The 27,527-nt window shown below is 42.7% G+C and overlaps 1 protein-coding gene and 1 long non-coding RNA gene across 9 annotated transcripts in view; one reads left to right on the forward strand and one right to left on the reverse strand.

Annotated features, from left to right (window-relative positions):
* The window catches only part of CDC42SE2 (CDC42 small effector 2), a 95,029-nt gene that overhangs the window by 55,898 nt on the left and 11,604 nt on the right, over positions 1-27,527 (reverse strand). For 3 of the 7 annotated variants that reach the window (XM_083404438.1, XM_083404440.1, XM_083404439.1), the window contains exon 2: positions 13,386-13,495. The exons of the other annotated variants lie outside the window; for them this stretch is intronic. The gene's annotated coding sequence lies outside the window, so the exon portion shown is untranslated. The remainder of the gene's footprint in view (positions 1-13,385; positions 13,496-27,527) is intronic. 7 annotated transcript variants of the gene reach the window in all.
* Positions 24,277-27,522, forward strand: LOC310660117. Of its 2 annotated transcripts, XR_014503209.1 has the most exons (3): positions 24,277-25,789; positions 26,437-26,475; positions 27,068-27,522. It is a non-coding gene; the product is annotated as an uncharacterized lncRNA (long non-coding RNA). The 2 variants fall into 2 exon arrangements; XR_014503208.1 differs by having other exon boundaries at positions 24,277-26,475.

Consider the following 27,527-nt stretch of genomic DNA (forward strand, 5'->3'; position numbering starts at 1 on the left):
ATAATTTTTCCCTTGGCTTTTTTTGCTGGCCCATGTAGGACCAGCATGGATAGCTGGCCCAGGTGAATATCTGATGTTTCCTCCCTTTATGGTCTTCATCTATGGGCTACTACTAAAATGAGGCTGCATTTTAAGCCACATTTTAATTAACTGTTGTGTTTTTTAGGGGGGGGGTCCCTATTGTGTTTTATTGTAATTTATATTTGGTGTTAGCCGCCCTGAGCCCAGCCCTGGCCGGGGAGGGGGGGGTATAAATAAAAATTATTATTATTATTATTATTATTATTATTATTATTATTATTATTATTATTATTTTGCCAGGCCATAAAGAAAACAAGGGGCAGGGGGTGTCTACAGTGGGGAATCCCAGTGGCTAAAAGCTTGCTAGGATCAAATAAAAGCCCACAACACACTCTCCAGCTCAATCTGCTCTCAACCTAGTGCTTTTTTTAACAGAAAGAGGCGCCAGAACTCACCATGAATGCCTCCTGTGTTCACCTGAGAGGTGCTGGAACAGAGTTCCAGTGAATTCCAGCTGGGGAAAAAGCCCTGCTCGCACCTATATATGGTTTCAGAGTTACCATAGCAGAACTGTTCAGGGACTTGCTGCTATAGCGAAGCAAACAACAGCAGCTAAACGAGATCCATAATAGCAGGATGTTAAATGTATATGATTTCAAGGCTAAAGCGTCAAACCTTTACTGCCAGGTATGGGGCAGTAAAAAGGGTAAATTTAAGACCAGTCGCGAACAACTCTGGGGTTGCGGCACTCATCTTGCTTTACTTGCCAAGGGTCACACACGCAGACAGTTTTTCCGGGTCATGTGGCCAGCATGACTAAGTTGCTTCTGGCAAAACCAGAGCAGCGCACAGAAACACCATTTACCTTCCCGCCGGAGTGGTACCTATTTATCTACTTGCACTTTGATGTGCTTTTGAACAGCTAGGTTGGCAGGAGCTGTGACCAAGCAACAGAGCCCCGTCGCGGGGATTCGAACCACCGACCTCCTGATTGGCAAGCCCTAGGTTCAGTGGTTTAGACCACAGCACCACCTGCGTCCCATATAGGGCGATATATAAATTCAATAAATAACAACAACAACTATTACTATTACTACTACTGTTGGCTCATTTACAGCAGCTCTGTCCAATCTGCATTAAAGGACACATTTTAATCTGGTTTTACACAGTGTGAAAAGCAACAGTAGCACAACTATACCCTTGTGGGAAGGCTGTGTCTTGCCTCGCCTCCGTTACATGTGAAATCACATTACAGCTGCTGAAAGGGGAGTTGTACTAGTTAGAATGCTATGCATATGGAAGGCTGCAGGAGCGTGTTCAGATAACAGCTTCTTTAAGATAAAGAGATCTGTAAAGGAAGCTGAATAGATGCCATTCAAAAGGCAGGTCTCTTATCGTGGACTCAAAGCACACATTCCCTTTTGCAGACTGTACAGTTCAAGTGGGCTTCTGCAAGAGCCCCGGCCTGGTGTGGGCTGACAAGAGATAAAAGGGAAACAGGATGACGTTGTAGGCAGACATTGGCTGAAGGGCCCCCGTCAAAAACTCCAAGTATCAGACTTAGCACATCTGCAAGTGACATGTAAAGGACATGGGCTGCTATTTATCAGCACTGCACACAGGTACACCAACTAAACTAAAGAGAAAAGCTGTCTTATACAAGATCAGATCAATAGTCCATCAAGCACAGTGCTGTTGAAACTGGCTGACAATAACTGAACAAGGTTTTAGGCAGGAGTCTTTCTGTACGCAAAAGCAGGTTCCAAACTCTGTTGCTTGCAGGGGGGGAAATTAAGCTGCATCCTGACAAGCTCCTTTGCTAACCGAAGCCTCAGTCAATCATACACATAAGTTGCACAAGGCTATGTTTATATCTGCATGAGTGGTATTTTTGCTTCTCGTGGACGCCCTGTGGATCATGGCCTTATATAAGAACCATCTAGCTCAGTGGTTCCCAACCATTTTTGGGGCATGCCCCACCTAAGCATCTCTAAAATCCTGATGCCACCCCCCGAGACATAAAATTCTTATTATTCAAAAAATGAACTCCCATTCACGTGGAGGAGGCCTAAAAGGCCATTCACTGTTTATAACTCATTCTCGAATTGCCTCCTTGTGTGCCCCACATTTAGAACCACGGCTCTAGACAGTATTACGATAATCATTTAAGCCTGGCAATTGCATCTTGGAGCGTTGCTTTTGCACTCCCTAGTTTTGCATTAAAATCCATTTCTAGACCTGAACAGAGGAAACCCTATTAGTTCCATGAGGTCTTGCAAAAATGCTCTGATTGCACAGAACACAGGAAGATATGTATCTTGCACTGAGTCTGATGCTTGGTCCATCCACCCTAGTACTGTTGACCCAGACTGGCAGCTGCCCTACAAGCTTTCAGGCAAGGGCCTGTCTTCCTAGTCCTACCTGTAGATGCCAGGAATTGAGTCTTGGACCTTTGCAGCATGTGCTCTGCCTCTAAGCCAGGTCCTCTGCCCCTTCCCCACAGCCTTGCTGCCTTCTGTGTGGATATGCATGAAAGCATTCCTATTAAAAGTATGGAGAAGAACAAGAGGACTGACAAAACAAAACAAAACAAATATTGGTATGAGCTTTCGTGTGCATGCACACTTCTTCATGAAAGCTCATACCAATAACTAAGTTAGTCTCTAAGGTGCTACTGGAAGGAATTTATTTTATTTTATTATTTTATTTTATTTTGACTACGGCAAACAAACACGGCTACCTACCTGTAAAGAGAACTGACAGTACTTATCATTGCCACTAACTTATTACGGCCAACAGACAAAACCCCCAGCACTTAACCTACTTTGCACTGGATTTTTATTTTATTTTTACTATTCAGAAAAAGACAGACCTCCCCTAATGTTTACTATTGATTTTGCCAGGAATGACAAGAGAAACCAAAAAGGTAATTTGCATTAACCCAAATTTCCGAAAGTTCCTCACAGTTTAATATACAGAGGTGAAGTATGCTTTCAACACTGCTTTGCAATGCATAGCCAGATTCATAACTCCCTGTTTGTCACTAGGATGGATAATGTCATTTTCTTGTGCTCCAGAGATTCATTCTACCCTTTCATGAACAATCAGGGGCTAGTTCACCCCAACTCTTATCTGTGTGCTGCTCAGGCTCAGATCATTTGGCACAAGGTATCACTACGTTGTGGGTAAAAGCCTCAGCGCCTAGGGCTTGCCGATCGAAAGGTCGGCGGTTCGAATCCCCGCGGCGGGGTGCGCTCCCGTTGCTCGGTTCCAGCGCCTGCCAACCTAGCAGTTCGAAAGCACCCCCGGGTGCAAGTAGATAAATAGGGACCGCTTACTAGCGGGAAGGTAAACGGCGTTCCGTGTGCGGCTCTGGCTCGCCAGAGCAGCGATGTCACGCTGGCCACGTGACCCGGAAGTGTCTCCGGACAGCGCTGGCCCCCGGCCTCTTAAGTGAGATGGGCGCACAACCCTAGAGTCTGTCAAGACTGGCCCGTACGGGCAGGGGTACCTTTACCTTTACCTTATCACTACTTGACTTGCTTTTGGGGGGAAGTCGCACTCCCATCTCCTGCCAAGCCAGTAGTGCAACTTTGCTCATGGAATCACATTAAACAGCTGGGTAATTAATGAAGCCTATTGTATTCACATCAGCACTGTTATCCTTATTAAACCCGTGCTTACGCAAACAGCAAATCACACGGCTGAAGACACACATATCTTATTCCCAATGAAAGATTCTGAGTTAATGCCGTCAAAGGATTATTCTACAATAGGTACTGCTCACCAGCAAGAGTTTACACCATCTACCCCTAACCTTCTAAAAGTTGCATCAGCAGACAGATGGGATAGAAAGAGAAATTAAAAGTATTACATTGAGGTTTTAAAGTATCAAGAGTGAGGGTTGTTGTGTTTTTTAATCAGTGCATCTCTCTCTCTCTTATACACACCAGTGCCGGATTTACGTATAAGCTGAACAAGCTATAGCTTTGGGGCCCACTCCCTTGGGGACCCCCCAAAAAATTAAAGGAAAAAAACCTGGATGTACACTTCCAACATATAAGATAAAAAACAAATAAAATAAAACCTACATACAGCAACTGTGCTTTGTAGGCTCTTATGATGTAAGGGACGCAGGTGGAGCTGTGGGTTAAACCACAGAACCTAGGACTTGCTGATCAGAAGGTCGGCGGTTCGAATCCCTGGGACGGGATGCGCTCTCGTTGCTCGGTCCCTGCTCCTGCCAACCTAGCAGTTTGAAAGCATGTCAAAGTGCAAGTAGATAAATAGGTACCGCTCTGGTGGGAAGGTAAACGGCGTTTCCGTGTGCTGCTCTGGTTCGCCAGAAGTGGCTTAGTCATGCTGGCCACATGACCCGGAAGCTGTACGCCGGCTCCCTTGGCCAATGAAGCGAGATGAGAGCCGCTACCCCAGAGTCGGCCACGACTGGACCTAATGGTCAGGGGTCCCTTTACCTTTATGATGTAAGTAAGCTAGCCTGGTCCCTAAAATATCACTTGTTTGCTCATTTCTATATATAGGGTGCCTACATTCTGCATGTGCAAATGGCTTTAGATACCTATTAGGTCCATAAATTACCACATAGCATATATTCAACACACAAAAACAGCAGCAATTTGTTGACGACAAAAGACAGCTGGACATATAAAGGGCCCCATTACCTTCAGTAGCTTAGGGCCTCATCAAACCTAAATCCAGCCCTGACACACACACACACACACACTCTACACTGATGTTTTAGGCTACCTAGTGAAATGGAGGGTGAGAAAGGGGGGATCTGAAACTGGCTTAGGTTTTAAAAAGTTTTGCATGCTTGCAAATCCTCTTCATGCAGTCATACAGGTTCTGAGGCTCCAGCTCACCATATATAATAAGTAGATTACACACATAACAGCAGCAGTCTGGAAGCTGCTACTTAGCTGTTTCAAAACAGAGAAAGAAAACAAAAATCTACCCTTATGCCTCAGGAAGGTGCTTCTCTTTGCTTATCGCAGAAGCTTGGCATTTCATGCATCTCCAAATCTCTCTCTCTCTGCCTTGCATTTTGGAAGACTGCCCTAATTCTTTTCTGCCAGGTCTTGTTGCCAGGGTTGCAGCTGCACAGCCAATTCCTGCTGAAATGCTGGTCTTTGGAGGGGGTACAAAGGCCTTCATTATCTTTTTTTCAGTGCACAAACACAGAGAGAATAGAGCCCTTGCTGTCCCCTCCCACTTGAACAATCCCAGCCACTCAATCATGACTATTTACATATGAAGAGTCATGCAGGGAATACGGCCCAAGTTTCACAAGTCACATGTGTCTGCCAGAAGTTGTTCCAAGAAAGCAAAACGCTCTTCAAGACCATTTATTTGGAATCCAGTAACTTTTTAAAAATGGCTTTATTCTAAATAATCAAATTAGGCATACGATTATTATTTTTATTAAACACACACACACACACTAACTTTTCAAGCCACATCTTGGGATTTGGAGACCTGAAGACTGCCAGTGTTCTTCACCCAACAAGGCAAAATAGCTGGCAAAATGGTATACGTGCGAAAAGATTGCGTCAAAAAGAGTCATTCGTGGAATGTAACAGGAGACAATGAAATGGAATGATCTGGGAATTCAGTCCTGGGTAACAAAATCACGGACTTTCACAAGAGTACTGGTTGGTTTAATTGAATTTCCTGCAAAATTTTGCCTCGTGTCCAAACACAATCAAAAGGAAGCAGAATCATGTTTTCTACCAGGAACTGAACATTTGAACTAGTCTACAGTAGTGCCAGTAAACTTTCAAATGTAGTAACAAGTATCAGAGGCAACTGCATGGGGCAAATTTTGAGAAAGCGGGCAGAAGAAGAGTAGGAAAAACAGGGTAATGGCAAAGCAGCATAGATTGGTAGAATACTCAGCTGTGAAAGCATAGATCTCATATTAATTCATTTAGTACCATGTAACAATGGTTCATTGTCGTGCTGATATAATCTTAAATGCTTGACGGGACTATATTTTTTTACTGGAACAAATGACTGCATCTTGTAGCTGTATTAACCCAGAACCGTTACAGACAATAAGAGGGTCACCTATGGCTACAGTTGAGTCAAAGCAAGTATCCAGTTAGGTGTGACAACATCTAAACCTTTCAAATATTATTATCTGAAGTGTCATTATAAAAGCTAACTGAAACTAAGGAAATGACCCTTAGAAGATTAGAAGACAATTTCCTCACCTCTTAATTGGAGAAAAACACTGATGATGGAAGTTTCTCTGTCATTTTAAACCAGGATAAAGTGAGAACTTCAACAAAGAACTTCTCCAAGAATAGGGTTGCCATATTTCAAAAAGTGAAAGTTGTTGAGCTTTTTTTGGCAAGGCAAAGTTCAAGAAGGCCACGTCTACTGTTAAAATTCAGCTCACTTAAACAATTGTGTTTTTGAACATGTTGTAATTTGGCATTGTAGAAGCACTAACAATATGAACTTAAATGCTGCAGCAACAAATGACAGGCCACGGACCACAGTGCCTTCTTTCAAAGGTGACCTGTAGCAGCAATCCCACCAGATGTCAAAGAGAACAACAACTACCAGACTTTTAGAAGACATCTGAAGGCAGCCCTGTTTAGGAAGCTTTTACTGTTTGATGGATTACTGTATTTTAATATTTCTGTTGAAAGCCGCCCAGAGTGGCTGGGGAAGCTCATTGAGATGTGCGGGGTATAAATAATAAATTATTATTATTATTATTATTATTATTATTATTATTATTATTATTATTAAATCATCATTGGTTTTCAGGACAGCTATCAGCATAAGGATTATCTGTGCTTCTACCATACATATGTATTTAATATTTGGCTCTGTCAATAACAAAAACAAACTTTGGTTGGAAGAAGAGTGACACAGAGATGTGCCTGAAGAACCAATGAATATTATTTAGCAGTACACCAAGACCAGAAAACCACTGAGAAATTTCTGTTTCATTACGAGCACCATTTACGACACACCCAAGGGAATCAAGATACTATGACAAAGTTCTTCTTGCAGGAAGAGTAGGAAGAAACCTAACAGCGAAGTTTGACACGCTCCCAATAATTATAAAAAGAATGTGCTACAATATGTTTGAACAGAATTAAATAAAAGCCACCTTGTTATATATGCATAGGGTACTAAATGTAAGTAACTGTGCAGGCCATTTATTTTATCACTTTCTTTTGGCACGAAAGGTAAAATATTGAACCCTATAAATAATGAAGAAATGATTGATTAGCAGGTGCAACAGTCCTGCTAAAAACATGAGCAAAGATGGTTGTAAATAAACATCCCCGTGGATTGTGTTACAGATGTTGCAAGTTATTAGCAATCTAATGGGCCTTAAAAAAAATCAATTAGCTGTCCAAACAACTACCATTAAACAGAGCTGAAATAAATGGACTTTCTACATTAACAAATCTAATTGAATGCACACCTCTGAAACTCTCTGAAAACTTAATTTGTTTTGCTTTAAACCTTACCCCTTAATAGTGTTAGTTATTTTTCCTGGCCCCTTGGACAACTGTGTGTCCTTACACTGAACCAATTTACGTGAAAGTGAAGTCCCACTGTGTGTCAAACTATGTGGCAAAGTACAAAGCCTTACCATATTCCAGATGGTATAACCCAGCATTAAAGGTAAAGGTAAAGGTACCCCTGCCCGTACGGGCCAGTCTTGACAGACTCTAGGGTTGTGCGCCCATCTCACTCAAAGAGGCCGGGGGCCAGCGCTGTCCGAAGACACTTCCGGGTCACGTGGCAGCGTGACATCGCTGCTCTGACAAGCCAGAGCCGCACACGGAAATGCCGTTTACCTTCCTGCTAGTAAGCGGTCCCTATTTATCTACTTGCACCCGAGAGTGCTTTCGAACTGCTAGGTTGGCAGGTGCTGGGACCAAACAGCGGGAGCGCACCCCGCCGCGGGGATTCGAACCGCCGACCTTTCGATCGGCAAGCCCTAGGCGCTGAGGCTTTTACCGACAGCGCCACCCGCGTCCCATATAACCCAGCATTACACCAGCGTATAAGAGTTTGTACACACTATTGTATTTGCATCTTGGACTTAGACACATGAACACAGATAATGAAAGATGCATTTACATGCAAATTTTATTTCAACCCTTAGGTGAAATTAGGGTCTACTTCACACCTCGGGTTAAGTACTTAATTCGTTCCGGAGGTCCGTACTTAACCTGAAACTGTTCTTAACCTGAAGCACCACTTTAGCTAATGGGGCCTCCTGCTGCTGCCGTGCCGCCAGAGCATGATTTCTGTTCTCATCCTAAAGCAAAGTTCTTAACCTGAAGCACTATTTCTGGGTTAGTGGAGTCTGTAACCTGAAGCGTATGTAACCTGAAGCGTATGTAACCCAAGGTACCACTGTAGTACTCTTAGTGGTCTTAATTGAATTTAAAACATGGGCATAATTCCTCAGCCACCACCTCCTTAAAGTTCGAGCAAACCATACACATTCAATTTAATCTTAGTGTGCCACATTAAAAGCTAGGGGAAATAAATTCTCAAGCAGTATTTATAAAAGAAGACTCAAACATAATTGCCAATCACAGGTGCCTGTTGTTACAAAGAAGCTTACAAAAAGGGTTGCAGTCCCCACCCCCAAGATGGTACTCAAAAATGACAGAAATGTAGCATATTGCAGGAATAAAAAAATATTCTAGATAGAAGATCATGTTCTACGATACAATAAAAGCTCTAATCTAGAATAACCTAGACATTTTGTCCATTGCAAACATCTAACTTGTTTCAACATATAAGTATTTTTCCAATGGAACAATTCCCCTTTAATTTTGATAAGAACAATGGCCTTCATCCTCATATTAACTAGTGAATTGTCCCTCCAATGCCAGAAAAGCAAGAAGCAGAAAATTATTCTACTTCTAAATTAAAGGTAGACTGGATGCCATAAACACTACTAATTCCAGTAGGGGCAGCAGGAGAAATAATTACTGTCAAAAATAATTCACTCAATTAACTGAGGGTCATAAAGCACCGGCACCTTTTGTCAAAGTTAGTTTGTATTATATATGAATATTAATAAGTCTGTTTCTATTGTGGACACAAAAGATATTTGCATATCATAATTCCAATGTACTGCTCTTCAGAGGCTCATTACCAGAGAGGTACTTGAAATGCTGTTTAGAAATTCATGAAAGAACGCCATGAAACCAGATCAAATCTATTTGAGGTTAAATGCCCTGTCATGCTTTGCTGAGCACAGTACCATGATGAATTTGCTTCCCCATCTGTTCTTGCTATTTAGCCTAACCATTTGGAGGGTTAAAAGCAAACAGATAGATTTCTGATCGCCCGGTTTCATAATCAGGCTCTCTTGCACCTCCAAACACCCACTACAGGCAGCAATGTTTAGTAAATGGAAATGATTCTTCTTCGTCTTCTTCGTTGCAGAGGCTACTCTGAAGAAGTGCTGCAGAAAAACAAGAAGCTAGCAGAATGAATCAGCACTTGCGAGACCACAGCTGTAGAGTTACAAGAGGAGAAAGATGGTGGGAAGTGCGGTTGGAAACTTCAGCGCAGGATTGAAGTCCCAATGGCTTTACCCAAATACAGGGCTGAGCTTGTGTCATGCTCAGTTGCTGAAGTTAAAGAGATGCTGAATGGCATACAGAAAGCACTACTTTGTTGACCAGGCAAGATTAGGAGGGCATTCCTGTTCACAGCAGGTCTGCCAAACATTAGGTAAAAGGTAAAGGTAAAAGACCCCTGGACGATTAAGTTCAGTCAAAGGCGACTATGGGGTTGCGGCACACATCTCACTTTCAGGCTGAGGGAGACAGCATTTGTCCACAGACAGTTTTCCAGGTCATGTGGCCAGCATGACTAAACCGCTACTGGTGCACGGAGGACCTCGACGAGTGCCAGAGCGCATGGAAACGCCATTTGCCTTCCTGCTGCAGTGGTACCTATTTATCTACTTGTACTGGTGTACTTTCGAAGTGCCAGGTTGGCAGGAGCTGGGACAGAGCAACATGAGCTCACCCCGTCGCAGGGATTTGAACCACTGACCTTCTGATCGGCAAGTCCAAGAGGCTCCGTGGTTTAGACCACAGTGCCATCCGCGTCCTGAATAAACAAGCACACAATCACTGATAGGTCCACCTGCCATTGTGAGGCTCAAAGCAATGAAGATGATGCCTCCTCAGCTGTTGCCATTGGCTGTGGGTTTCTTATGATGTCACAAAAGCACTTGGCAACTGAGTGGATATAAAGGCAGGCCAAGGGGAAAGCCCTTTTCTATTTCCAGCAGGACACACCTGGCAGAGGTTGTGCCATTCAGCACTGCCCAGGTTTCTTCCACTTGGAGGAGGCAAAGTGGTGAAGGGAAGAAGGCAATCCTCTGGCAATGGGATGCTAGGGAGCGATAAGGGAGCCTAAGAGGCTCAGTGGTTTAGACCACAGTGCCACCCGTGCCAAACATAAGGTGCTATTCTTTCACATCTCTATTCTGACCTGTCCCTAAGAGGGCACCAAGTCCTGAGCATGCTCAAAGCCAAGAAGTTCACTAGGTTAAGTTCCAGCTTCAAACCATATGGCTCCCGGTTTACACTCATTAACTATATGTATTTCATTTTTTTCCAAATACTTCAAAAGGGTACCAGAAGCAAGGATATTGGATGCCTATACTCCTATATCCACAGAGAATTGGACAAAATCAACAAACACCAGGGCTAGGTTTGAAAAAACATAACGTTCTGAGGAACTACCAAAAGAAAATAAAAGACTGATTATGTATGCAATGACGGCAGCGAGAATGCTTCTAGCCCAGAGATGGAAGGAAGGAGAAGTGCCAACCAGAGAGGAATGGCAGACCAGGCTGATGGAATATGCAGAAATGGCAAGGCTGATGGGAAAGATCAGAAACCAGGAAGATCAAGTATTCCTAAAAGATTGGAATAACTTTTTAACATACTTAAAAGGCCACCGTAGGAAGTTAAAATCATTGGCAGGGAGACAATGACACTTCTAATGTGAAATGAATTTTGGTTACTATGATTATGTAACAGATGGATAACAGTAAAAGAAAACAAAGAAAAAGATAAAATATTTGTAAATGGAACCCATGGAGAGAGGGGAGGAGGTCTGTAGATTCGAAAGAACCTTTTTATTTTTTATGTTTTGGAATGGTTACAGTTATTGTGTAAAAATTCATGTAAAACCAATAAAAATAAAAAATTATAAAAAAGAAAGAAAAAACATAATGTTCAAGTGACGATAGCTATCAATTGTACAGAGAAAATGTGAGCAAATCTTAAGTTTTTTAGACATGAAGTCACCAGCTCAGATGATATATACATAGATTGCTTTTTATACAGAGCTCTTTCTGGTGGGCAAAATACTAAAAGTGAAAACTAAAATCCTAATTTTCACATTACGATGCTCTCTGGTTCTGCCACAGAAGTTTTCATGGCTGAACTGGCATTTGCTGAGAGTGCCTTTAGGTACAGACCGTATCATCTTCCATGTAGAGAGTTGGGCTAAATTGCACGCTGTCTAGATCCTTTCCAACTCTAATGCATGTTTGTCTCAGCACTAAATTGTCTCAGCACTAAATTGATTTATGGAGATATGCCTCAAGGTCTTTAATGGCAGGGACAGCAGAAAGGAAAGGGGGAGGGGCATGCAAATGAGATGCTTCAAATAAAAATGAAGGCTGGTAGCTCACAACTACATTCGCTGTAAACAAGTACAGTATTTTTTTAAAAAATCATGCTGTGTTGTACACTCAGTTAAATTATGTACTGTCAGTATGGGTTTATTTTACCTTTCTATATCAGCAGGATCATGCAGTATCAAAACAAGAATTAGATATGAGTTAAGCGTTTAAACATAATTCTGGCAAATTGTCAATGTCAGCAAACACCTCCAAGGCTACCTGCCTCTCTTAATTTGTGAACCCCTCAGTCACTAGGCATGCCTTTTACCATTTTCGGTTGGTAAGACTATGGGCCATTCCTGTATCGGGTAGCTTTAACAGCTGGAATTGTGCATGCATTGCTAGCCTTGCGGTTGGATTACAGTGATGTAAACTGAATCCGAGCCAGCTGTATAGCATAGTACTACTGGTAAACCCCTGAAGGGGTAAGGTCTCTGGCGAAAAGCAAATCCGGAAAGAGAAATTGCATGCATACAAACCTTCTGAATCTGAAATGGAAGGCAGAATTTGCACCAGTTACACGGAAAAGACAACCGTGCATATATGTAACATGCACAATAATTTGAAAATATTTTTTAAGCAAATTAAAATATCAGTGCATTACTGAGCTTGATGGCAAATAAAGGTTGTCCAGAGTCTCCAAGGCTACAGCTGGCGCAGAAGAAAATGTGCTCATTTCAGAAACATTGCCCTTTAGGTTGACATCTGTAGCATGCAGAAATAAGGAGACGTAATGTATTCATAGCTGCTTTGACTCTTTGTGAGCACATACAAGGGGGAAATCAAAACAGACTACAGAGATGCATATGAACATCTAGTTTTCATCCCTAATTAGAATCACTCTACAGTTGTTCAGAGAGAGCAGTTACTCAACGGGCCTAAGAAAATCAACACGCACACATAAAATTATTAAGTAGCTCATTGTTAAAAACACAGTCTTTGGTTATTTGGTTCTTGCAGTTGTCTGGCCATTACGCCCAGAAATATTCAAAAGGAGGAAAGACCCCTATGCCAAGCAGTTTAGTCTGAAAGTGTTTGAAACACAGGTCCTTGGCCAGTTCTGATACAACATGCATGAAACACAAATGGCTTGGTTTTGTGGCTTCCTGGAATCACACAAACAATAGAAACTATGGCTTAAGCGGGTCACATGTATATGTGGGTTGCTGGAGAGGTGCAGTTTGACCCTCCCCAGTCCTTTTTGTTTCTACCCTGAGCTAAGCAAAGGTTTGGCTAAACTGGGACTCATGGTGAAGAACAAACCTTGCCTACAGATAATAATAATAATAATAATAATAATAATAATAATAATAATAATAATAAATTCTATTTATACCCCACCCTCCCCAGCCAAGACAGGGCTCAGGGCGGCTAACACCCGATATAACAACAAATTGACTGAAATACAACTTAAAAACAAGATTAAAATGCAACATTAAAACATTAAAATATAGCCTCATTTCAATGGAAACTCAAATCAAAAACTTTTGGGGGGATGAAAACGTCAAGTCTTCACCAAGGCTAACTTCCCAGACTGGTCCTACATGGGACAGGAAAAAGCCAGGCAAGTCCCCAAGTAGGAGTTCCATCACAGGAGGAGAAAGGTAAAAAGAAGAGGGGGAGGGAATCTCTTACTCACAGGCTGAAGATATTCTAGGATGTGTCCAGCATCAGAGTAACCAGGCCACAGAATCTTGCATAAACCTCTTGTGGAGCACCCCCTTTGTGTCAGTTCTATTCATGAAAACACTGTTTGTAGAAAACACACACACACACACACACACACACACGGAGAACACTATGTTATTCCTAATGGTTTAGTGCAATATGAGCAATTTCTGAGCAGAGGTGGTTATCATCTGTCAGTGGCTAACAGACTGGCACCTTGAGTACCTTCTTGCGCAAATCATGGACAATGTTTGATTAGTTGTTCACCCTGCATGTTAGTGATTTCACATTGCTTGTGACAAATGACAACTTTATAGCCATTTTGACTTTATGCATGGCCTTGTTTTACTATTGCATAATGGGATCTCTGGTGAAGAATATTACCTAACAAATAATGTCAAAGCTACTGAATACACAACAATATCCGCAAATGACACCTGTCATTTGTTTGTGTGGGTGGGTGTGTAATTTGAAGGAGAAAAAACCCCTCTTGCAAATGGAAATTAAAAACAATAACCAAAATAAGCAGCACAGAATGCTCTTTCCCATTGCCAGGTCTGCCTGAGCCCATGTAAAAGTAAAGGTAAAGGGACCCCTGACCATTAGGTCCAGTCGCGGATGACTCTGGGGTTGTGGTGCTCATCTTGCTTTATTGGCTGAGGGAGCCGGCGTACAGCTTCCAGGTCATGTGGCCAGCATGACTAAGCCACCTCTGGTGAACAAGAGCAGGGCACGGAAACGCCGTTTACCTTCCCGCCGGAGTGGTACCTATTTATCTACTTGCACTGGTGTGCTTTTGAACTGCTAGGTTGGCAGGAGCAGGGACCGAGCAACGGGAGCTTCCCCCCCCCCCCGTCGCAGGGATTCGAACTGCCGACCTTCTGATTGGCAGGCCCCAGGCTCTGTGGTTTAACCCACAGCGCCACCCGCGTCCCTATGAGCCCATGTAGAAGGCCTTATATTCCATCCCATTTGGGGGAAGAGATTCCTGCCTGTTGCAGATGCAGCACAGCACTTAGCAACATAAAACTTAAAGGATCTTCTGGGAAGCCTGAGGCTGGATGGTAGCAAACATCCCTCCATCGCAGCAGGAAGGAGCCATTTGGAGTGAATATTTGAGACCACTCAAAGTGGATTATGTTAATCAGATGCCTACTTTCCTGACAGCCCCGTTTCATTCCGACCATTCCATTCCAGGAAGCTTTGGTACTCACAGTAGTGAAAATACCAGTATCTGCACCTTTACTTGTGCGCAAAGAGACCCTGATTCCACTCACATCTTGCCTGATAAACTGAACGCCACAGGAGTAGATACCTTTTTGGCTGCAGTTCTCAGTCTACCCCTTTGTCACTCTAACCACCCTGAAAGGGATTAAGATAAAGTGGCTAAGCTTTTCTCAGTCTAGATTAATTTAACTACCTTCTTTTAATCCAATCACAGTTCTTTAAAGGAGTGGTAAAGGGATGGGTTTTCACATTGTCTGTTATTGACAAAAGTGACTCTCCGTGAGAGAATATGAGTAGGAGACCTAGGATGTTGTTATATTAAAGAAGAATGCCAACTTGAACTGGTGGAATATGTGCAGATTGCAGACTTAACATGTAGAATAAGAGAACAAGAAGAACATAGGTTTAAAGAAGATTGAAAAAATGCTTATTGAAAATATGGGGGGGATTGTGTACACTTGGAAACGTTGGCAGCACTAAGATAAATTCAGCAGTGTAAATAAGTTTTGATGGATGCAGTAATTTGCCATCAATTTGAGTTGAATTAATTTTATAATGAAATGATTTTAGAATGTTGTACTATTGTATTGTTGTTAGCCGCCCTGAGCCCAGCTTCAGCTGGGGAGGGTGGGATATAAATAAAATTTATTATTATTATTATTAGTAGTAGTAGTATTATGGAATACTGAATAGTTTAGTTTATGTAAAATATGCAGGGATTTATGTTATGCAAAATGAACCATCGAAATAGAAGAAGGGAAGTCACTGATATTTTACGGTTGTTTACATTAATATTCTACAAGGTAAAACAGAAAAACGTAATAAAAATGATACTAAAAACGGGAAGGAATTGTTGTGATAAGGTTGCCATCTTCACTGAAACAGCATTACTTAGAAGTAAAGTTCCTCTATGTTACTTTGCAGCAAGTCCAAGTACTTATATTTGACAAATCAACAAAATATACTCAAGTCAGCTGTCTAGCTCAGTCCTGGAGCCAGCATGACATAGTGGATTGTGAATGGTCTTAAGAGACCAAGGAGAAACCCCACTTGGCTACGAAACTCTGTGGGTAACTTTCAATCTAATTTGCCGCACAGGAATGTGAGGATTAAAGCTGGGGAGGGGGGGAGGGGGAACCTTGAACTGCTGGCAGCTTTCTTCTGAGCGCAAACAGTGGTTTCAGGAAATGGGAATACTGATCAGGACCACAGTGTAGGAGGGGAGGAGTTCAGGATGCCTCCTCCACCAATCATAGCACTCCCAATCATAGGAATATATAGGAAAGTGGCCTACTCTTGCCTAAGTCATAGAATTGTAGAGTTGGAAGGGACCCTGAGGGTCATCTAGTCCAACCATAGTCATACCATTGGTCCATCTAGGACATGGGAGGCGGGTGGCACTGTGGTCTAAACGACTGAGCCTCTTGGGCTTGCCGATCAGAGGGTCGGCAGTTCAAATCCCCGTGACGGGGTGAGCTCCCATTGCTCTGTCCCAGCTCCTGCCAACCTAGCAATTCAAAAGCACACCAGTGCAAGTAGATAAATAGATACCGCTGCGGTGGGATGGTAAACGGCATTTCCGTGCACTCTGATTTCCATTACGGTGTTCGGTTGCACCAGAAGCGGTTTAGTCATGCTGGCCACATGACTGGGAAACCTGTCTGCAGACAAACGCCAGCTCCCTCGGCCTGAAAGCAAGATGAGCGCAGCAACCCCACAGTCACCTTTGGCTGCACTTTACCACCCAGGGGTCCTTTACCTTTACCTTTACCATCTAGCTCATGGGTAGGCAACCTAAGGCCCAGGGGCCAGATCTGGCCCAACTGCTTTCTAATTCTTACATGTGGACAGTCCGGGAATCAGTATGTTTTTACATGAACAGAATGTGTGCTTTTATTTAAAATGCATCTCTGGGTTATTTGTGGGGCATAGGAATTTGTTCTTTTGTTTTTTTCCAAAATATAGCCCCCCCCCCCAGGTCTGAGGGACAGTGGACCGGCCCCCTGCTGAAAAAGTTTGCTGACCCCTGATCTTGCTCATTATTGTTTACACTGACAGGCATCAGCGCTCCAGGGTTTCAGGCAGGAATCTTTTACCAGACCTACTTGGAGATGCTAGAGATTCGAACCAGGCATTTTTATTTTTATTTTTGCATACAAAACATATACTCTACCACTGAGCAACTCCAGGAGTCCCCTGTGATGCTTTTCAAACACACACCTGCAAATGCACAACACATTAAAAATGGCATGTAGCTTGAGCTTTGTTCTTTCTGCAATTAAACAACTTGCTTAATCCTGTGGTTAACTCTTGAACCCCCAACTCTTGTGCCCTTGCCATTACTCTTTGGGTAATGGTCCTTCCTTATCTTCCTAACTGCAGTATTTCCTTGTTCCTTCAAAAGTGAAAGCAACTTAAGCTTCCAGAAGCAACATAGTTCCTAAGCTCAGTGGAGCTGCATCTGTATTGGCAATGACCACTGTTTACAACATTTCACTCAAGTCACCCCTAAGCCCCACCCCAAAAAATGTTGGCGTGTATAATGGAGGATAAACACTAAGATCCAGATTATAAACACATAAAATAAACACTGCTTTATAAATATGCAATAAATGCACCATTTAATATGTCAGCAAGGGTGTTATGCTCCAGAGGTGGTAGAAACTATGTGGGAAGTCACAGATTCCCTTAGGGTTGCAACAATTTGCCACTTTGTGGTATGCTGCAGCAGCAGAAAGTGTTTTAGAGAACTGGAAATAGGAACTTTGCACTGACACACTGTAATCTCTGCAAAACTACCCATATGAGCAGCTCTGTCAGTGATTTCAGTATTTAAGTTCAGGAAACACAGTTTGCTACTTGAAGAGAACATCCTAAAAGACAGGCTGACAAGTTCTAAGCAGGCTTCCCTTTTTACCTAAATCATTTGTATCAAAGTAGTGCTCCTGTTGGACGCGGGTGGCACTGTGGGTTAAACCACAGAGCCTAGGACTTGCTGATCAGAAGATCGGCGGTTCGAATCCCCGCAACAGGGTGAGCTCCCGTTGCTCGGTCCCTGCTCCTGCCAACCTAGCAGTTCAAAAGCATGTCAAAGTTGCAAGTAGATAAATGGGTACCACTCCGGTGGGAAGGTAAACGGCATTTCCGTGCGCTGCTCTGGTTCGTCAGAAGTGGCTTAGTCATACTGACCACATGACCCGGAAGTTATATGCCAGCTCCCTCGGCCAATAAAGCGAAATGAGCGCCACAACCCCAGAGTCGGTCACGACTGGACTTAATGGTCAGGGGTCCCTTTACCTTTACCTTTTAGTGCTCCTGTTGTGACCCACCTTGGATTAGGCCAGGCTTCCTCAAACTTGGCCCTCCAGATGTTTTTGGCCTACAACTCCCATGATCCCTAGCTAGCAGGACCAGTGGTCAGGGATGATAAGAAGTGTAGTCTCAAAACATCTGGAGGGCCGAGTTTGAGGACGCCTGGATTAGGCTGTGACCAAGTGGATCTTGACCCACCGCTTGACAACCAATGCTATAGTGTGTATGTACAGAATCAAAAGATACCTTCCCTGTCATCTTACACATCTCGTGCATCTGATGAGACTGAAAAGAAGCAGGTTGTGACTTACGAAATATTTTGCCAAAATAATCTAAATAGCAGAGAGTTTGGGTTTGGGTGTGTGTACCATGGGAGTTGGGGACACAGGTGGTGCTGTGGGTTAAACCACAGAGCCTAGGACTTGCTGATCAGAAGGTCAGCGGTTCGAATCCCTGTGATGGGGTGAGCTCCCGTTGCTCGGTCCCTGCTCCTGCCAACCCAGCAGTTCGAAAGCACGTCAAAGTGCAAGTAGATAAATTAGGTACCACTCCGGCGGGAAGGTAAACAGCATTTCCGTGCGCTGCTCTGGTTTGCCAGAAGCGGCTTAGTCATGCTGGCCACATGACCAGGAAGTTGTACGCCGGCTCCCTTGGCCAATAAAGCGAGATGAGTGCCGCAACTCCAGAGTCAGCCACGACTGGACCTAATGATCAGGGGTCCCTTTACCTTTACCATGGGAGTTCAGTCAAGCTCACTGCATAAAACAGCCATTTAGCAGAGTTGTCTTTACTAAGCCGACATCAACGAACACCACTATGCATACACACACTATTTACAGATGCTACAAGTAGTCTTCTCTCTCTGAGCCCAGAGAGGGTTCCTTGCTTCAAAGTCCTTGCTGCCAAGTCCTAAATTCAGCTGCTTTCAAAGTCCTGCAACTCTTCAGTCTTGTCCAGAATCCCAATTCTTCCTCTTCCTTCTTCTGTTCCACACAGTCTCACACAGAGTCTCCCAATGTCCTACCACAATAAATGCCGTAGCCTGAGCGCCTTATCTACCTAGCCTCATGCACCAATTCTGCCCAGCAATACCGATAAGGCAGTTACCAGATGTCTGCAGCTGCCTTGTGGGGAATGACTCGTCTCTGCTGACTCATGGAGAATTAACCAATTTATCGCTTTCCTTCAACAGGCTTAATTTACGGCCTGGCGATTTTGATAGGAATTAAGCACAACTAACTTAGCGAGGACCCAACCCAGCACCACTGAACATAGACAGAGTGGATCCTTCTTCCTTATCCAGTGCTGGCCCAACTGTGCATGGAACCTAGTTGCTTTAAGACAGCAACTTTTAGTACATGAGTGAAGGAGCGCGCAGCCGGAGAGGTCCACTTACAGGTCCTGATTAATGTCACAAAGGATGCAGAGTCAGAAATGCTGCATTGTGGGTAAGTGAGCATGATGAGAGATTTTCATCTCAGCATCCCCTACAACACTAAAGGAAATCCTGAGTGGCCCTCTTGGTTTATGCGGTGCAGCATCTCACAGCTGGTAGATACTCTCGGCCTGATCCTGCCTACATGCAGCAATTCATAAAAGACAGTTTATCAAGGCTTGTGGGGAAAAGCTTTACTGTTAGGTGCTGCCATATCCTATCATTCATGAGTAGGAGTGTGGTGTAGTGGTTAAAAGCGGTAGACTCGTAATCTGGGGAACCGGGTTTGCGTCTCTGCTCCTCCACATGCAGCTGCTGGGTGACCTTGGGCCAGTCACACTTCTCTGAAGTCTCTCAGCCCCACTCACCTCACAGAGTGTTTGTTGTGGGGGTGGAAGGGAAAGGAGAATGTTAGCCACTTTGAGACTCCTTAAAGGGAGTGAAAGGCGGGATATCAAATCCAAACTCTTCTTCTTCTTCTTCTTCTTCTTCTTCTTCTTCTTCTCTGAAAAACTGAGCGCTTCTTCTCAAAACAAGGCTCTCTGCTCAATTCCTATCACAGATTCTGTACACGTTCAAACTGGAGTGGCGTAGTTGGGGAAAGTATTCCCCACATATTTGGGGCAAGTGAGAGGCTAGACTTAGCAGAGTGTCCTATTATTCAAAGCTGACACCACAAAAGCTTTGAAATTTTACATGTCCTTTAAAAAGTCTTGGCAAACATTTCAAATGTTAGCAAAACAGTCTCATACCTCAACAAGTCGACTGAGGAGTGTTTAATGAATCGGGACCTTACAAAGGTTCCCACTGTCACCACCTTTCTAGGGGCAACAACCTGGTTGCATGAGATAAGCCCACCCATAGCATAGTTTCCTATCAAATTTATTCTCCGGGAAGAAATAACAGCTATATTAGCTCAGCTAGAGCTTAGATAAATGGGCTGTATCTTTTAACAAAGGGGTCTATTTGTTAAAGGAGATGAACTGTATGCAAGGACAAATGGGTGTTTTCATCCAAGTATGTGTGATTAAGGAAGTTTTTCAAACACTGGTATGAGTAATTCTGAAAATGTCAGAATTAAAGACGAACTTGGATGGATACTAACAATGGTAGAATAAGGCTTGTGGTTCTGCAAAAATGAAGCTTTATTTCAGACACAGGAGCAAGTCTTCTTCGATGATGTATAGTAATTCTTCAATTATAAATAATTGTATTATCATTTAATGTTTCATAATAGTTGTATCAACCGTTCTTTACCAATAATTTGACTGTTTTGCTCTTTTTGTGAACTGCTTTGGCGCTTTATGACAGTCAAATGGTGTGTAAATGTTGTGAAGGGAAGGGAGGTGATTTTTTTGCTTTGTTTAGTTTCCAAAGATGGCAGTTAATTAACAAGAGAGATAACTGATCCTTGGTAAATCCACCACTCTCATTTACAGCCATTGAACACAAAGTATGCATTTGTTTTTATCATTCACACTATGTCAAGATTAAGTTATCTCACACATACTCTAACAACCCCCAAAACATTCCTAGGGAGGACTCCCTCACACCTTGCAATACCTAGGACTCCACCCCCCCATTAACTTCTGATTTCTCTGCCTTAAAACATTTTTTCTCTAATTAAACTAAACACCTAATCTACATTTGCTGTAATCCATGAACTCTGCTTCATCTGTAACGAGCAATTTAGCTCATCTCTTTTATTAACACTCCAGTTAACCGGTTTCTTACTGAAGGTATACACTTTTTTAATAGCAATTCTCAGGCAATCTCTGCACTTCAGCCGACTTTTATTTCACTGTTTGAAGTGTTTAAACTGCATTTATACTTTATCACGTACTCCTTCCAAGAACTCCAAGAGTGAATGAGTGATTCTCTTCATATTTTCCTCTCCTTGAAAAGAAAGAAAGAAAGAAAGAAAGAAAGAAAGAACTGCAATTCTTTGCAGATTCACCTACTTACAAATAAAGCAGGAGTATTAGGCATAGTACCCACCAGTCACTGTTGGACTATAACTCTCATCATCTTTGGCCATTGGCCATGCTAGCTGAAGCTGATGGGAGTTGTAGGCTAAGTCACCTGGAGGGCTTAAGGAAGGTAAACAGAACCTGTTTTGCAAACAGAACTGTTCAACAGCAATGACACATACTTCCAAACAGCATAATATGCATTATTCAAGCCACTACATAGCTATTACTAAGACAACTCTTCCTTTAACACTGGTAAAAATGTAAAGGTAAAGGACCCCTGGACAGTTAAGTCCAGTCAAAGGTGACTATGGGGTTGCAACGCTCATCTCGCTTTCAGGCTGAGGGAGCCGTCGTTTGTCCACAGACAGCTTTCCGGGTTATGTGGACAGCATGACTGAACTACTTCCGGCACAATGGGACACCGTGACAGAAATCAGAGCACATGGAAACACTGTTTAACTTCCCGCTGCAGTGGTATCTATTTATCTACATGCACTGGTGTGCTTTCGAACTGCTAGGTTGGCAGGAGCTGGGGCAGAGCAACGGGAGCTCACTCCGTCATGGGGATTCAAACCGCTGACCTCCCATCAGCAAGCCCAAGAGGCTCAGTGGTTTAGACCAAAACGCCACCACAACCAAGAGATGTCAATAATTTCAGCACAGCCCACACAAGCAGTAGCTATCTCCACAGCTGGCTCCCCCAATTCACCCTGTGGATTGCCTCAGAAACAGTGTTTCCCAAACTTGGGTCTCCAGTTGTTTTTGGACTACGACTCCCATCATTCCTAGCTAGCAAGACCAGTGGCTAGGATTGATGGGAATTGTAGTCCAAAAGCAGCTGGAGACCCAAGTTTGGGAAGCACTGCCTCATAGGGAAAGATGCTTGTTTTCTCAAAGACACTTTCCAATCTCAAAGAGAAGCCTTGATAAAACTTACATTGCTTGCCACACATGAGTACTGGCTAGGCATATCTAATCTGTCACATTGTTCAATTTTTATTTTTATTTTTGGAGTAGGGGGAATAGATGAGAGGTCAATTGAGGTGAGCATACGCGAGGCCTGTGGCACCTAAAGACAAACACAGTGACGTCCCCCAAGGAGTCCTCATAATGCAGAACTGTGCTTGTGGGTACAAAAATGCACGAAGCTGACCTTTGCTTTCCAAAGTCAGTGTAAGCATAATTTGCAAGTGATGAATTGCAGGTTTTAAACGAAACTTTGCCAGAACCTCTATTATGAGAAGTGCTATTAAACTTGAGTGTCCCACATGGACTCGGGCTCAGAAGTGCTTTGACAAGAAGTGCCAAATTAAATAAAAAAAACCTAACAGCACATTATCTAAATGAAAGTGACTTCCACAAATTCCATGGGCTGAGATAACTATTCCGACTAGCTCTGAGCGTTATGAAAACAGGCAGGAGTGAGAATTATAGAAGTGTGCAATTAAGAGTACAACCAATATCTTCTAGGTGCTATGTTTAAGTTTCACACATACACACAAAATTCAGATACATCCGGTATCAGATACATCGCTGAAGTAAATATGAAATGGCATTCACAAACGAACACTTTTCTTATCGATGAGAAAAGCTGCAGCTGCTTTGCAATCACAAAATTAAGTGCCTTATTGTATAAAACAAGATTTTTAAAACACACCCACAAACCTAGTCCATATCTGAGACACTGAAGAGCTATGCTATCCAAATGCAATTTATAACACTTTGTACTTATTATTGTAATTGGCTTGCAATTTAGCCCTCTACCTGGCTAATCAGACAGTTGTAAACACAGCTGCATTTTGCATGCATAGATAACTTTGTGACTGTCACTGTAGGTCTCACTTCTTCTCCCCAGAAGCTGGTTCAGGAAGAGAAAGGACCGCATGCTTGCTGAGCACTGCAATTTTGGCTATTATGAGATAGGCCATGTTCCAAATCTTCAGCAACAGGTGTAAACTGCTTGGAGCTTCCTGCTGGAGAGACTTGATTCATTTTATCACTGACCATATAGTTTCAGAGCTGTCTGCTGTGTTTGCTCTGGTCCTGGGATATTTTACTGTCCAAACTGCACCCCAAAACTGCTTCTTGTGACCCATGTTCACAAGAAAACCGTGTCTTTGCTTCCACATGAATTTCTGTGGTTGACAAACAAACCCAAAAAACACCCTCTCCCATTTACCTAAATGGACTTACTGAGAGCCATAGAACCTCAGCAATGGGTCTAGCAAGTTACAAGCTACTTATTGCCATCACCTCTGTGGAATTTATCATATACATGACAAAGGTAAAGGGACACAGATGGCGCTGTGGTCTAAACCACTGAGCGTCTTGGGCTTGCCAATTGGAATGTTGGCGGTTCAAATCTGCGTGATGGGGTGAGCTCCCGTCACTCTGCCCCAGCTCCTGCCAACCCGGCAGTTCGAAAGCACATCAGTGCAAGTAGATAAATAGATACCTCTGCAATGAGAAGGGAAACTGTGTTTCCATGCGCTCTGGTTTCCATCATGGTGTTCCATTGTGCCTGAAGCTACTGTTAGGTCCATCATGAGATGTCCACCAGCTTCTAATCACAGATACCAGCAGCCTTCAAGCAAGCAAACTTGCCTTATTATCGCTCCCTAGCATCCCACTGCCAGAGAATTGCCTCCTTCCATTCACCAGTTTGCCTCCTCCAAGTGGGAGAAACCTGGGCAGTGCTGAATGTCACATCCATTGCCAGGTGTGTCCTGTTGAAAATAAAAAAGGGCTTTCCCCTTGGCCTGCCTTTATATCCCCTCAGTTGCCAAGTGCTTTTGTGACATCACAAGAAAGCCACAGCCAATGGCAACAGCTGGGGAGGCATCATTTTCGTTGCTTTGAGCATCACAATGGTGGGTGGACCTATCAGTGTTTTTGTGCTTGTTTATTCAGGACACAGATGGTGCTGTGGTCTAAACCACTGAGCCACTTGGGCTTGCCAATCAGAAGGTTGGCGGTTCAAATCCCCACAACAGGGTGAGCTCCCGATGTTGTGTCCCAGCTCCTGCCAACCTAGCACTTTGAAAGCACACCAGTGCGAGTAAATAAATAGGTACCGCTGCGGCAGGAAGGTAAATGGTGTTTCCATGTGTCCTGGTTTCTGTCACGGTTTCCCGTCATGCCAGAAGCAGTTTAGACCTGCTGGCCACATGACCCGGAAAGCTGCCTGTGAACAAACACTAGCTTTCTCGGCCTGAAAGCAGAGATGGGTGCCACAGCCCATAGTCGATTTCAACTGCACTTAACTGTCCAGGGGTCCTTTACCTTTTACCAAAGCACAAAGAGCAGAAGAAGCTTAGCAATAATGTCTATTTGTGGCATCCCTGGTTCAAATAATCTGAAGGAGGCTAGCTGAGAAAGGCCTTTTCTGAAGACCTCTTATGTCGCTGTCAGTGTAAGTACTGTAGAAAGCATTGAGCTAGGGCATTGCTTTTTAATAACTTAACCGTCCAGGGGTCCTTTACCTTTTCCCTTTCTTTTTTAACATATAGATGGAACTTTTATTTTTGCAAAGAACCTCACAGCCTTTATTGTACTTAGCCCTCACAACATCACAATGAGGACATGATTTTGTTTGTGGGGAATTGAAACTCAGAGACAGCGACTTGCCCACACAGCGAAATAATAACGCAAGTGGAACTTGAATCCGGTCCTTCTAAAAACTCTCTTTTCCAATGGACCACTCTCCCTGGCACACACTCCCTAACTTGAGAGCAGGAGCAAGGGGGAGGAAATGCTAGAAAAATAAGTTGCAGCGCCCTTCCCCAGAAGGCACTGCCCACAATACCACCCTTACCTTGAATTATGGTGAGGAAAAGGCATACATGGGGGTTCAGGAAAAGTCCATTATTTCAGACAGGACAAGAGGCATATTTTTTTTATTTTAAAAACCCACAGCTTGTTAAAATAATATACAACAGACACAACAAAGTATTCCATACCAGACACAAAGTCAGATCAGGTGTGCATCCCCTGAACTTTTGCACATAATTATTTTTGATACTAATGGAGATGTTTCCCTAGAAGTTACAACATTCCAGTACATGCAGTTAAAAGGGTCCTTTGCCCAGCAACATTATATTTTGGGTGTAGGAGACTTAATGTCTTCTCTATAGAGATCTTTAATTTCAAAGTACTGTACTGGGCAGAGAGAATAATGAATGCTTTGAGTAACACAACTAGTAGTTTTCCAAACATTATACCTACATGCAATTACATAACTTACATTAGGCAACCTAAACAAATAATTATGTTTAAACTTTCCATTCTAGTCTTAAATGTCAAGGTTTCTACTGTTCTGTCCTCGAGCATTCCCACAGGATCTACTGAGCGTAACACCTGAGTATGCACCCTACTGGGACAAATCTCTTATTCACCAGAGAAAAAGAAATCTGCAGATGGTTTTTGAAGGTTAGCTGTATCTTTAAAAAGTTGCCTTACTGTATTTTTGAATGACCACATGGTAAACTGGTTCTGCAAACAATTTGTAAAAGCAAAGAATAATCATTTGAACCACATTGGCTTCATGCAATTGCATGAGGATGAAGGCGGGCACACAAAAGATTGCAAAGGAATTAGGGGGAAGTCATCACTGTGATTAATGCACAGTACTTAATGTATTGCCAAGAATAAGGCATGGAAGCAAATGAAAGTCTCTGGCCACTGTGTTTTGCATAAGCATCTACAATCACAGTGGTTAGACAAATTGCCACTGTTGTACCAAAAAATTTCCTTCTGGCATCATGGATCATGAAATCTCCTTAGACACGGAAAGGGGAATGTGAACTACACAATTCTCACAAACATACCTTGTAAACAACTTAATATCAAGTTCCTTTCAGAGAGTTAGTAACTGCATTCTAACTTCTGTGAATCTGAATTCAGTGATGGAATAAACTTTTAAAAATGAGACAAAATAAAGCACTCTTAAGATTTGGTCATTTTAGCTTCAAGTCTACAGTGCTGTAAATATATTTTGGAGGGAAAGTAGCAAAGTGTTTATTTAGTCAACAGTTTTCCTTATCTAAGTAAAAGGCATCAGACTAATACTATTTTAGGTGAGGAACGTGAAAACTGACAGAAGTGATTAGCAGAAGGTAGGTCTACCCAGAGGTTTATTTTCTTTTAAAGTTCACTTAGCACTGGTTAAGTATCGGAGGACAGAAGCCTTTGCAGATCTCTTGCATCTCACCCAGAGATCTAGCAGCCGATCTTAATCTACCTGACCATTCCTGGTTGTCACTAATGTAAAGGTTATATATAAATCAATCAATCATGACTTTGTAAGGTGCTGGGTAACACAGGGGACAAAGGCTTATGGTTCAGATAATGTCTCCCCTTCTGTAAAACAAAAAGTAAAATGTTCTACAACTAATGAAGATCAACAACATCAACATTCCTATGAACAATCTAGTTTTCAAAGCTGTCTAAACAAGTACAAAAGATTATTGTGCTCGACTGAAAGAAAGAAAGAAAGAAACCAAAACACACACTCAATAGTTTGCTTTATACAACAGTTTTCTAAACATCGGTGGAAGGGTTTTGCTAAATATTTTCCTATTTCTTATTTCATTCAATATACACATATGCCATGGCATATACCTATATTAAAATGTATTCAGAGGAATATGAAATTACTACCTGCCTAGCACCACAATTTCCCTATCTGAAGAACTGTGTACTTCACAGATTTGAGTTGCTATGAAAACTGAACCTGAGAGGAAGAGTGGAAGAGAGAAATTCATCTGCAAGCAAGAATTACACAATTAATTATAACCTTATAATACATTAGTATGTTTTGAAGCCACGTGTGACCTCTAGTTATTCCGCAAACAAATGGCTTGCTGTCTCTGGATCCTGTTTTATACAGAGAGAGAACAAATGGCTCATTGTTCTGCCCGAAAATAGTTGCAGAGAATTAAATATTTTATCCCTACTTGTGTCATAAAGTACTACTATTGTACAAGTACTCTACTGTGAAGATACATTAGATAAGATTTGGAGCAAGCAAAAATCAATCATCTTGACGTCTAAGGAACCACTTAAGCTAACTGTTCAAGAAAAGGAGCCACATTAAGTCTGTAGCAGCAAGATGACAAATATATAATTAAAATGTTGTGGCACCTTTGAGGCTAACTGGTTTATATGT

Source organism: Podarcis tiliguerta (genome assembly GCF_965153285.1).
Source record: "Podarcis tiliguerta genome assembly, chromosome: 11".
Taxonomy (NCBI): domain Eukaryota; kingdom Metazoa; phylum Chordata; class Lepidosauria; order Squamata; family Lacertidae; genus Podarcis; species Podarcis tiliguerta.